The following is a 12,339-nucleotide window of genomic DNA, read 5'->3' on the forward strand; positions in this document are numbered from 1 at the left end:
TGTACTTGTACGCAGTATCAGAAGAAAAAGGACCGCAGTGATCCAAATAAACACAACCAAATGGTTTATTGGATATGTACAACTGTGTTTGTGATGGGCGCGCAACAGTAGAAGGTTTAATCTGTTGGCAAATGTCACAATCAAGAACATAAGCGCGCGCTTGTTTATATAAACCAAACCACCAGTAACGTTGTTGTAGCAGAGATATTGTGGCTGACACTCCGGCGTGGGCTGACGCCAACCCCTCATGAGCAGCCAGAATCAGTGCGGGTCTGCAGTCCACGTTGGGAACAATTCTGTCACCAACGTCGTTAATCCTCACTAATGGGACATTATCAGGACTTAAATGGTAAATGTAACGAGAAGGAAAACCCTTCGGGTAATCGCCTCCCTTTTCTGTAGCAGCAATAGCTGCCAAGATGTCATCATCAATCTTACTCTTTGATCTGGTAACTGCTGCCACTAAGTATGTAGCCACTGCTGTTTTTGCTGCCTCGTCAGCCAAGCTGTTACCGACAGCATGGACACCAAGTCGCTGGTGACCAAGAGTGTGAATAACATTCACTAGAGGGAGACGTTCTTTAAAGTCTGCCACTCGAACCCAAAGCGTTTTATGCTTAATTGTGCCACCTTTTGTGTCTCGATAGTCATTCTGAGACCAGAAGTGTAAATTGTCATTATAGGACTGGACACAGTAGAAAGAATCACTCACAATTAGAGTAGTGACTCGGGGATCAGCAAACTCCAGTGCAAGCACTAGAGCCCGAAGCTCCGCCAATTGCGCGGTACAATCGCCCAATGACTGCGTATGCACTGCATCAGATTGGAATTCACCATTTACGAAAGTACCTACGACAATTGCGCAAGCCGCTGAGTAGGCGTGCTTTGATCCAATTGCGGGCTGCGCAGACCCGTCAGTGTATATGACACAATGGTATTCTTCGAGCGGGCGCAAAGACAGAGGAGACGGATGAACGAATTCATACTGCAAGAACTCTTGAGTCTGTAATGAGGCATCAAAGATGTAGGTGACGTCTGGTGACGTCAGTGTCGTGGCCCATTGTATCCACCGAGGATGTAAAGCTTTAGAATTTGGTACACTTGCCTTTGTCACCGCTTCTAAGGCAGGATAGGGTGTTACGACCAGAATCTGTTTCCCATGTGACAGTGCGCGTTCTTTAAGGATCGCCATCTGTACAGCAGTCAGAACTTTTTCGACCGCGGAAAAACGTAATTCAGCAGAGGTGTACAAGTGGGATTTGTACGCAATGGGGACTGTATCGCCCTCATTAAACGTCAAATACGTGAAACCCACGGCGCCTGGCACTATTCTTATTACCAGGTTGGTGCGGTTATCACGTGTCAGCAAATATTGTGAAGCAAGAAGGTCAGCCTGTAAAGACTGTAAAATTTTAGAATGTTCCAGCTGCCAGCTAGACTTCGAAAATGTGGGTTGTACCAAGGCGTAAAGCGGCTTGATACGCTGGGCATAATCAGGAATGTACGTACGGCCGAAATTCAGAAAGCCCAGCAGAGATTGTAATTTCTTTAGTGTCGGTGGCGCACTCAAGCATGCGCACTTCTCCAGAAAGTGGGGAGCCAACCCCTTACCTTCATTATTGAGCTCGTAGCCCAAAAACAACACTGTATATTCCGCGATGTGAGACTTCGCAAAATTGAATTTGTAGCCATAGTCAGCAAAACTCACTACAATATTGTCGACTCGAGACAGATGCGGCAACAGCTCGTCATCCGTAAGGTAGATATCGTCAACATAGGAGTCTGCCTCGGGGTCTATTCTTTCTAAGAGAGAAACCACGCGAGCGGAAAAGACGCCAGGGCTATTTTTGTAGCCCATGGCTAATCTTGTAAACTGTTTTTGTTTTCCGCCCGAAGTAAACGCTGTCCACTGGCTACTCAGTGTGGACAGGTTATGGCTAAAAAAGCCATTGGAAATGTCAAGTGTCGTTTTAAATCGTTTACGCACGAGACTGTCTACTAGAGCCGAGCTATGTGTATTTTGTACCGCGCAGGTCCGGCAATGGGAGTTTAGGTGCCGGTAATCCAAAACTAAACGGTACGAGCCGTCAGGCTTCGTTACAGTGAATAAAGGGTTATTCATAGGGGACACACAGGTTTCAATTACACCCTGATATTCCAATTGTTCAAGGATCGCCGCGACGTGAGGTCTAGCTTCACGACGCATGGGATATTGGGGCTGAGGCTGGGGCATAGACCGCAATGGAATCTCATGGCAGGGGGACAACCGGTCCCAACCCACTTGAGTACGATATACCGCTGGCGCAAGCGCCAGCGCCCACTCACCAGCGTACATTTCAGCTTGGTCCTTAGGCACCGTGTGCGCAAAGGACGGGAGGATTTTCTCCTCCCCTCTAGGAGCTTCCAAAATGAAGGCTGGGGGCCAATCTGCCTCCGCTAGGAGGATATCATAGGTGGTGGTCAGATTATCCCAAAAAATCCCTTTTATAGTACGTTGTATGTCACCCTCTATTAATAAGACTATTTCATAAAGTCTATCAGGGGGAGCCACTCTGGTGTCAGCTGTCTCAACAGTAACCAATACATCAGTTGCTGTCGCCGCCAGAAATGGACGCAGAGCTTGACGGACTATGGTAATTTCTGCCGCGCTGTCCAGTAGCGTCAGCGCCCATGTCCGGTTCTGAAGCTGTGTCCGCACTATCTGAGGCATATTTTGCCGTCAGAGCCGCCACTTTCTTCTTCTGAAACGGGGGTCTTTGTCGAGCAAACTCGTCCTGCTTGCCTTTACCCTCAGTCTGTCGGGGTTGGTCACGCTGTTGTGGAGCACCCCGACCTTTGCCACCGCCTCCGCCACCAGACTGTGTAGCCGATGTTTCCTGTGAAGAACGAGGAGAGCGCGGTTCAGAAACCTGAAATCTATCAGGAGACTTAATAGTAGCACGATCTCGCAGATCATAAGTGCGTTCACTACTTGACTGAACGGGAGAGGCAGGCCGAGAGCCCTGTTTCTGCTGCTGCTTTCCCTGTTGTTTAGTCCGCCAAGGTTGTTTTGGAAAAATTGGCCGACCATCCTTACCAAAAGTTTCTGCCTTACCCTGCTGCTTAGAATCGGGATTTTTGATCACAGGCTTAACTCCTAAAGAGCTACGACCCAAATCGCGATATGCTTCTGAAATTATTTTTGCAAATTCCTGCGGCTTGTCCTCTTCAGCAACTTTCTTCAGTTCATTACGAACCTGAAAGTGCAACGCATCACCCTTAAGGTTTCCCATTATCATGGTAGCCACCAGGCCAAAATCTCCGAGGAGCCGCATCCCCAATTCTATCGCAGACTCCGCTCCATGGTCCTCTTGAACCTGTTTAATTATGGAGGGCAGCTGTAACATAGACGGAGTGCCGAAGCACTGCGCGTACGTCGCAGCAAAAATCTTACCCCAGGATACACAATCATCTATATGGGGAACTTAGTCTTTAGGCAAACTAATGGTGAGGATCCTGTGTTTTTCCACAGGAGTTGTATGCGGATAAACCGCCTCTATTTGGTCAAATTTTTCAGCAAGCCAAAAAGGATAATCATCCCTTGTGAGGGGGCGCTTGCCCACAACAGAATTGACCATAACAGGACTAATGACCACCGCGTGACGATCACTAGGTTGTCCCGCACTAACAGGCGCCCCCGCCTGTACAGTGCGCGACACATACTGCACCAACGCCCTATATACTGATATAAGGGCAGTGTGTAGTACACGCAATTCAGCCACCGTCACCGTGAGGTAACGGGGATGAGGCGTAAATCCGGCTAGTACCGGCCAAGTGGCCCCTGCAATTGATAAAGGGCCCATTCTCGGCGGTATAACCACATGGGGGAGGGCGCCATTAAACCAAATCTGATGTTGCCAAGCAGATATTGGTATCTCCTGTGTCCTATACGGCGCATAGTTAGCAGGCACGGCAGTAGCAGTGTAAGAATGAAAGGTATCGTCATCCCCACTGACTGCCGGAATCGTCACCCAGAAATAGAACAACTCAAACGGGTGAGCCGCATCGGCTCCCACCACAAAGATGACGTCCATGCCCGTGTCCGGCACCCCATACTGCGTCAAATGACGTTTCAGAGCTGCACGGCTGTGCGCCGCAATGTCTACTGCCATAAGGACGAGCTATACTTCAAGTATTTAGTAGCACAAGGGTTCAATAACCTTTTTAATGATCAAGCTTGAAGGAACCTATATCAATAGAACTAGGTAGGTTTAAATCCGTCAGACTTGTTATCCGGAAACAAGAATGAGGGTGCTGTGGACTAAATGTAAGCACTACTAAGGCGTTTCAACTCATAGACCAAACGTTAGGTGCGCCATGTTGCAGGGATTCTGCTGATACACAGAACTATGCGAAGAACCCCAGGACCTCAGTGAATTGTGGTGTACCAGAAACTCACCTCAGAACCCAGAACCCAGTATCCGGCTAGCATAAGTGTCCCATTCGTTATCCGAGATTCAGCTCGGCGGTCCCAATGAATAGACAACCCAGAACAAGCGACTCAGTACATACTCAGGAATGGTGGGAATCGGAAATACCTGTTCGTATATTATTCTCACATCAGTCCACAACAATAATCAACAGAGACACGTTGTAAATAAAAGGGGTTTATTTTTATAGACCACGTGTCCTAAGATGCAGTACTTTGGCTAATACAAGCAGACAAATGATTAATATCAAAACCAGCAACATAGTTACAATACCATAGAATATAAAAGGGGTGATCATATTATAATGACAGTGGATACTACCACCTTCCCTTTACGAAGAAGCTAATATTATTATTATGCTAATAGAAGGTCTCTTAGGCTTGAATAGGGGACCCCATACCTCAAAGATCAGCTTAGTGAAATCACATCACAGGAGCATCAGGAGTCTTCTCGCAGGAAGGCTCGTCTTCGGTCTGAATAATAAACATGATGTCTGTGATACTAAAAGCACTAATTTTCAGGCATTTGCAGCTGCGCGTGTGTTATGGCTAAATAGTGGGCCGATCAACCTAGAGTGAAAAACATGCATTGTGTAATAACCCAGACTATTTGTCACACCGTGTACAGACCAAGGTCGCTGCGCAGAGCTTGGGATGGTAACAACAGATTGCTCTTGTGTGAAGCAAGTCTCGAGACAGCAGTTCGTTTTAAGAAATAACATGTAAACGCAGTGTCGTGTGCAAAAGCAAAAAGATGGCTTTCTAACATCTAACGTGGTTATGCTAACTTAACAATGCCTGTACATATTCAGAGAGAACTCACTACACCAGCTCCTGTTATTGCGTATTGACCAGTACTAGCCAATTCACCGTTCTCACCACATGACACAGACATTCTCCTAAATCGGCTGGAAGAACTTTTAACTAAAAACCTCAAACCGTCTAGACTTGATAAGCTAGAGCGCAATGTGGAACTTTTTTTTTTTCCACAACATATTTTTATTGTTGACAGCCAACACAGTACAAGGATTGTACAAAGCACCCAAGGTACATAGACAGAGTGATACATAAGAGAGTCAACATTTACAGCAATAATTTAGGATTGATTGCACAGAAAATAAAGTACAAGGAAAATTATAGGTAAAGAAGAGAAAAGGAAAATGAAAAACAACTGTGTCACATTGCCTTTGGTTAATAAATATAACAATCCTGAATACAGAGAGATGTTCCCCCACTCACAGTCACATTGAATAGAGAGGCACTACACAAATGTCAGATGGCTAGTGTTATAGCAACTGTTTGTTAGTGTGAGACGGGGGGAGGGGGAAGGAGGTTCCACATACAATCCCCTGTAGTCAGTCCACCTTTTCCAAATTTTGTAGTGTTTATGGGTGCATCCCCTCGCTTCAAAGACCAGGATTTCTAGGCCCATGCAGGAGTCCAGACAACCTTTTCCATACCCCAAGCGACGGTGGAGACTCATCTTTCCAGACCCAGGCAATATCTCGCTTTGCCAGTGTGAGACCCAGAAATAGGAGGTGACGCTTGTATCTATTCTCCCCAATGTCTTCCGTAATATGCAACATGGCTAACCGCGGTGAGGATGCAATGTCCCTCCCCAAAACCTCCAACAGGCACGTGAACACCCCTCTCCAGAATCTCGACAATGTTGGACAGGACCAAACAGTATGCAGGAAGGTACCCTCCATGGATTTACAGCATAAGCATTGCGGGGACGCGATGAGCCCAGCACGCCACAGCCTGTGTCTTGTAAAATAAGCTCTTTGTAAATATTTGAACTGAATAAGATGCAGACGAGCTGCGATTGCTGCTCTGCGCGGGGATTCTAGAGCCTCCACCCAGTCATCTTCCTCTAGTGGACCTAGGTCCTGTTGCCATGTCTCTCTCGTTTTGTGCATGGTAGTAGGGGTATTGTTGATAAGGGTGCAATAAATTTTAGTTATTTTATGGTCTCCCAAGTCACCCATGAAAACCTTAGACTCAATGGGATTGAATTCAGGAATCTCGATTAGGTGGGATATATATGGGGTAAAGGCATGTCGGAACTGGAGATAGCGGTAGAATTGTGTGCATGGCATGCTGTATTCTGTCTGTATTTTTAAAGACAATGATCCCTAGACAATCAGGTATAGTGTAAATTAATATAGACCCAATCAGTGCTATATTATCTGTCCAGCCGGACAGTTTTTAATATACAATAGACTTATTAAGCAAATTAAACGAAAAAATTCAAGCGGGACCTAATGTCCTGAAGATGATCCCACTGATTAAAATAGGGATCGAAATGTCATCGACAACTGTACACCAAATACATTGACTATATTACAATGTTAAACTTGTAATGGTGTGCGCAACGTATTCTGTCTGTGGTACTTATATCTAATGTAAATACAGACACACTTTCCTTACCTGAACCCCTCCCCTCAATGTTGTTTGTACATCTACTTCAGTAGGACGCAGGTTGTCTCCCGCTTGAATTGTTTCGTTTAATTTGCTTCATATGTCTATTGTATATTAAAAACTGTCCGGCTGGACAGATAATATAGCACTGATTGGGTCTATATTAATTTACACTATACCTAATTGTCTAGGGATCATTGTCTTTAAAAACAGTAACGTACCCAAGATCCCTGACCAATTGCATATTGGGTACCCTTGTTTTTTATAACAGTATTCTGTTTGTAGCCAAGAAAGGACTTGAGAGTGCATCCACGCACTACTGTCCCCACCGTATCTATTCCAATGGCCTCCCAGCCCTGAAAGCTAGACAAGCGCGTTAGCTGTGGCAATTGACCACTTTGCAATGTGGAACTTTTAATAAAATCTGTTACATGTGTACTGGAAGGGGGAGGAAAAGATATGGTACAACAACCGGAGAGCACTAGTATGGCGGGGTCTCATGGCCCAGTAGGCACTCATAATAGGAAGGGGAATTATGATAATCTGCAAATGCCGGTAGCGCAGGCAGGTATTGCCTTGGGGGAAGCCAACACCGAAAATAGGGTCTTTGAGAATACTTGTCATATAAACGACTGCAAAGCCGATGGTGGTAGGCCTAGGTTTGAAACCCAGAGTTCCATTGTTTATCAAAAGGGGAATGGCCCACTCAGGCAGCCACCACGCCAGACAAATGCTTTGGCCCATTCTGTTAATCAATCACATGAGGCTACCCTGGATCTACCACCCGAATGCTGTCCTTATGTCGTTATACTCACTAATGTCCCCCCGCTCCAGGCCAATCTTCAAGAATCCACAAGCCACTGGCTATCTCACTTCACGGAGTATGATAATTCAAGCTATAAAGACATCCTGATGGTAAGAAGAGTAGGATGGGTTGGTCCCCTACGCAAGTCCATTGACTGAGATTGTGTTGTCATAAACTGTCGAAGTCCAAATCTTGCAGGGTCTATAATTAGGAGTGGGAGTAATGCTACCAGAAGGGGTCCAGCACAGGGGATAGGCATAATGCCGCTGGGGTTCTTTTATATACATTTTAAATCTAGAGGCCCAACTCTCCCACAAAATCCCTGACCAATACAACACGATCAGGTGAGAAAGGTACAATCCCCTTTTGAAACTAGCAATAGATACGAGGCACTATCAGTCATGGACAAACTAGATTGACTAGAGCCCAGCAAAGTCGTCTTCACGATACCTCAGGGCTCCGCTCAGGCCGGCTTTCTAGCGGAGGTGCAGATACTCTCCCACCCAACTGAATTAGAGATCTACACTATAGTAAGCTCATCTGACAATAGGGCAATTCCTACCCCCCACAATAAGTGCTAGCCCTGAAGTAAGACAGACACTGAAGGGAGGATCCCCTATTGAACAGCAGTTGTACATTCTTTCATGGAACATTGCAGGGCTTTGTTTCAAACGTAATGACCCTGAGTGGGGTACACTTGTGGACGACTGCCACATGTGTCTTTTTCAAGAAACCTGGGCTACCGAACTGATCCACAAGGGTTGGTTTCTCCTCTTTTAGCATGGAAGCAAAACAATCATCATCTGGCAGACCTGCGGGAGGAATGCTGATTTGGGTTAAAACAACACTTGCTTTTAAAATAAAGCACATCAACATAGACTCCCAGGAGATTCTGGCCATTGATTTAGCTTCGCCTAAAGGGGATACCCATGTCAGGATTTTTGACATATATAACTGGTTTAAAAGCCCCCACAAACCCTCAGACACTATGTCAATGTTAATTAATTCCCTTGAAACCGACAATAAAGAATGCCCCCACATCATAGCCGGAGATTTTAACACAACGTATGAGCCTGTGGATTATGTGGAGGAAATAGTCCTGGAGGAAGAAGCTAGAGGCATTAAAAGGCTCCAAACGCCAACGCTCAAAAGATGCACCAGTGTAGCGCAGCAAGTCTTATCATTCACTCTTGCTCAGGGGGTGCGGGCATGTAACAGCAGGACTATTAAAGATCCTAGTGCAGATCACACATTTAAGAGAGGGAACATCAGAAGCAGAATGGATTATATCTTGGTTGATCTTGATCTCTGGCCACAAGTAAGCGATATGGCCATTCTTTTTTTTTTTTTTAAATCTTTTTATTCAAAGATTAAACAAAAGAAAAAACAAAGACAACAAGAAGGTGCAGTACATTGCATTAATCAAGACTTCCATCAATCATAATATATAGGGCAGATACATGTAAAGGTATTGGGTAATCTTAAAAAAGGCAAGTAACATCGTCCCATATTTAGGGCAGTTAAATATCTTCGCTGTCTACCACAAGGGAGGAAGGGAGGACAACAGGAGTACACAACAGACCCCTGCTTTCAGGCCTATGTTATTTTACGAGTGCAAGTCGAATCCTGAGATGTAGACGCAAGCTGTACTATGATTGTAAATGGAAACTATCTTGGTTGATGTACATAGGAACTCAGCACCGACAATGTTATTACAAGTGCAATATATGCAGATGTTTAGATTTTATGTAACAGAAAAGACAAAATGCAATAAAGATATTTAAAAAAAAACAAAAAACGACCCGTGCTTTCATTCCAGGGGTCCCAGATTTTAGACCACTTTTGTGGGCAACCCCAACTTTCTTAAACCACCCTCTCCGCCTGCATGCACCAATCCATATCCGACTCCCAATCCTTGTAACGTAACTGAGCATCTCCCCTCCATGTTCTAGCTATATTGTGCTTTGCCACCATACAGCCTAAGGCAACCCATATCCTCTCAGTCCTTGACAGATCTGTGGCCTCCCAGATATTTAGGAGAAGGAGACACAGCCGGGGGGACCATTTATTGGCGAATCACAGATGTGAGACATACCAGCAACAACCTTTCCCAGTATTCTCGGAGGACAGGGCAATACCACCATTGATGTATGTCAGTACCCTCCTGGCCACACCCACGGGGACAATCAGGGGACCCCAGCACTCCCATTTTGACCAGAACTGAGCTGGTATAATACTTCCGGTGCAGTAATTTGAGATGAATGAGTCTAAATTGCTACTTCGCGGGGGGACGCCAATCCCTCTCTCCAGTCGTCATCGTCCAAGTCCCCAACGTCGTCAGCCCACTTTGTACGCCTTTTCTCCTGTGCATCTGGAGTATTTTATGGTAGGTCAAGGAGATGGCTCTCTCTGGAAGATAATCATTCAACAACCTATCCTCCAGACGCGAGGAAACTGGTACTTCCGAACCCTTGGGAATGGCTTTATATAATGCGTTTCGGCCTGGAGATAGTGGAAGGATTCTCGTTGTGTAATTGGTAGTTCCTTTGCAGATCACTAAAAGGAATCACTCTACCCTCCGTCCACATATCTCCGACTGTCGAAAGGCCAATCAGGTCCCATTTGTCAAACCCGGGCTGCTTCGATAGCATGCCCAAACGATCCGTTTCCAACAATGGAGTGACTTGTGTTATTTTGTCTTTTCACGCCAGAGCGCGCTTTACTTTGTGCCAAAGATCTATCGTGGAGGACGTAGGAGTGAATCTGGGCAAATACTATGCTCCCCCATAGAGTGCCCTGAGATAGGTGCCAGGAAGCATATTGTGCCTGTCCACTCTGTAAGTGGGGTCCGGAATGGGTCGGTGGACCGAGTGATTTAGGACAACTAGTTGTAAAGCCCAATAATAAGATCTGATGTCGGGCAGAGCGATACCCCCATCGTACCAACTCTTTGTCAATTTCGTGCAGGCAATACGGGGGTACCCTCGCTCCAGAGCAGTGCCCTAACCTCTGAGTCGATTAACTGGAAATATTGCGGCGGGACAGAATATGGCATATTTTGCAGGGCATACAAAAAGCGTTGGAACGTCATCATCTTGTAGAGGGCTGCTCTGCCTAACAGCATGAGAGGTAATGTTTTCCAGTGGCGTGTATCTGCTTTGAGGTGGCGCAAGGGGGGGGCATAGGTTACGTTCATAAAAGATGAAGGAATCGGGTGTAATATATATTCCTAAATATTGAAAGCCGTCGATGACTATTTGGGCCCCAGTTCCCGCAGGTAAATCCGGAGGATCCCCACTCAACACATAGATCAAGGATTTATCCCAGTTAATAGTGTATATGGAATATTTCTGGAATAATGCAAAGATCTGGAGCACCCGTCTAAGTGAAAAGGGGGGTCTGGCTAAATACAGCAGGATATCATTGGCATAAAGGGAGATATTGTCGGACCAGTCCAGTGGCAAATTAAGGCCCCTAACAAGTGGGTCTCCCCTTATCCCAATCGCCAGAGGATCCAGGGCCAGGGCAAAGAGCAGGGGCAAAAGAGGGCAACCCTGTCTCATACCCCTTCCTAAAACAAAGGATGCTGAACGAGCTCCATTCCCCGAAATCCTAGCCAGGGGGTCAGAGTAAAGAAGGCGTATCCAAGACAAGAATCCGTTACCAAAGCCATATCGCTCAAGTGCGGCGAAAAGGAATGGCCATTCATTCATATCAAAGGCCATTTTAGCGTCAAGAGAAGAGACATTATGATGGAATCCTCTTGTATAGTGGTGGCACTGCCCAACACACCATATAATCAACAGAGATTTAATGCAGTGTTCATGGAGGGCATAAAGCCGGATTGATCCGGATGTATTAATTTAAGAAGGCACAGAGAGAGACGTTGTGCTAGTACCTTAGCCAGGATCTTAACTTCAGGGTCCAGTAGAGAGATAGGCCGATAGGAGCTGCATTTCTCGGGGGGCTTCCTCTTTTTGTGGATGACTACAATATTGGCTAATCGCTGCGTTTTTGGTAAAGCACCCTGCGTTACACTCTCATCATACATTCTTACTAAGAATGGTGCAATAGTAGTAGCGTTTGATTTATACAATTTGATTGGAAGGCCACTGGGCCCTATAGCCTTGCCAGACTGTAAAGAGCTAATAGCCTTAGATATCTCTTTGGCTGTTAGAGGTGTTTCAAGGCTCTAAATGTCAGCAGCGTCCAGAGTAGGTAGCGGTAAGGAGACCAGCAGTTCCACCGCTTCCACCTGAGTAGGCGATAGCCTGGCAGTGTATACCTGTTTGAAATAACTGGCGAAGATTCCCGCTATCCCGGCCCTGGCCTGCACCATATTTCCACTTTGCCCAACAATCTGGGCCACCCACCTATTAGCCAACTCCCTTCTATCAAACCACGCCAGCAGTTTGCTGGCCTTATCTCCTATGTCGTAAATACGATGCGGGGTGGCTCAATATTGAGTCCTAGCGGCCTTTTCAGCAACATACCTGTATTCTTTTTGCTTTATGGATAATTTATGTGCCATGGTGGGCGTATGGGAGGCCAACAACTTGGCTTCTAGTGCGGTCACCTCTTTTTCTAGATCCTCCAGTTGTTTACGCTTCTCTTTTTTATGGCCAGCAACTGCTGCTATTCCACT

The sequence above is a fragment of the Triturus cristatus genome, chromosome 7 (genome assembly GCF_964204655.1).
Source record: "Triturus cristatus chromosome 7, aTriCri1.1, whole genome shotgun sequence".
Classification (NCBI taxonomy): domain Eukaryota; kingdom Metazoa; phylum Chordata; class Amphibia; order Caudata; family Salamandridae; genus Triturus; species Triturus cristatus.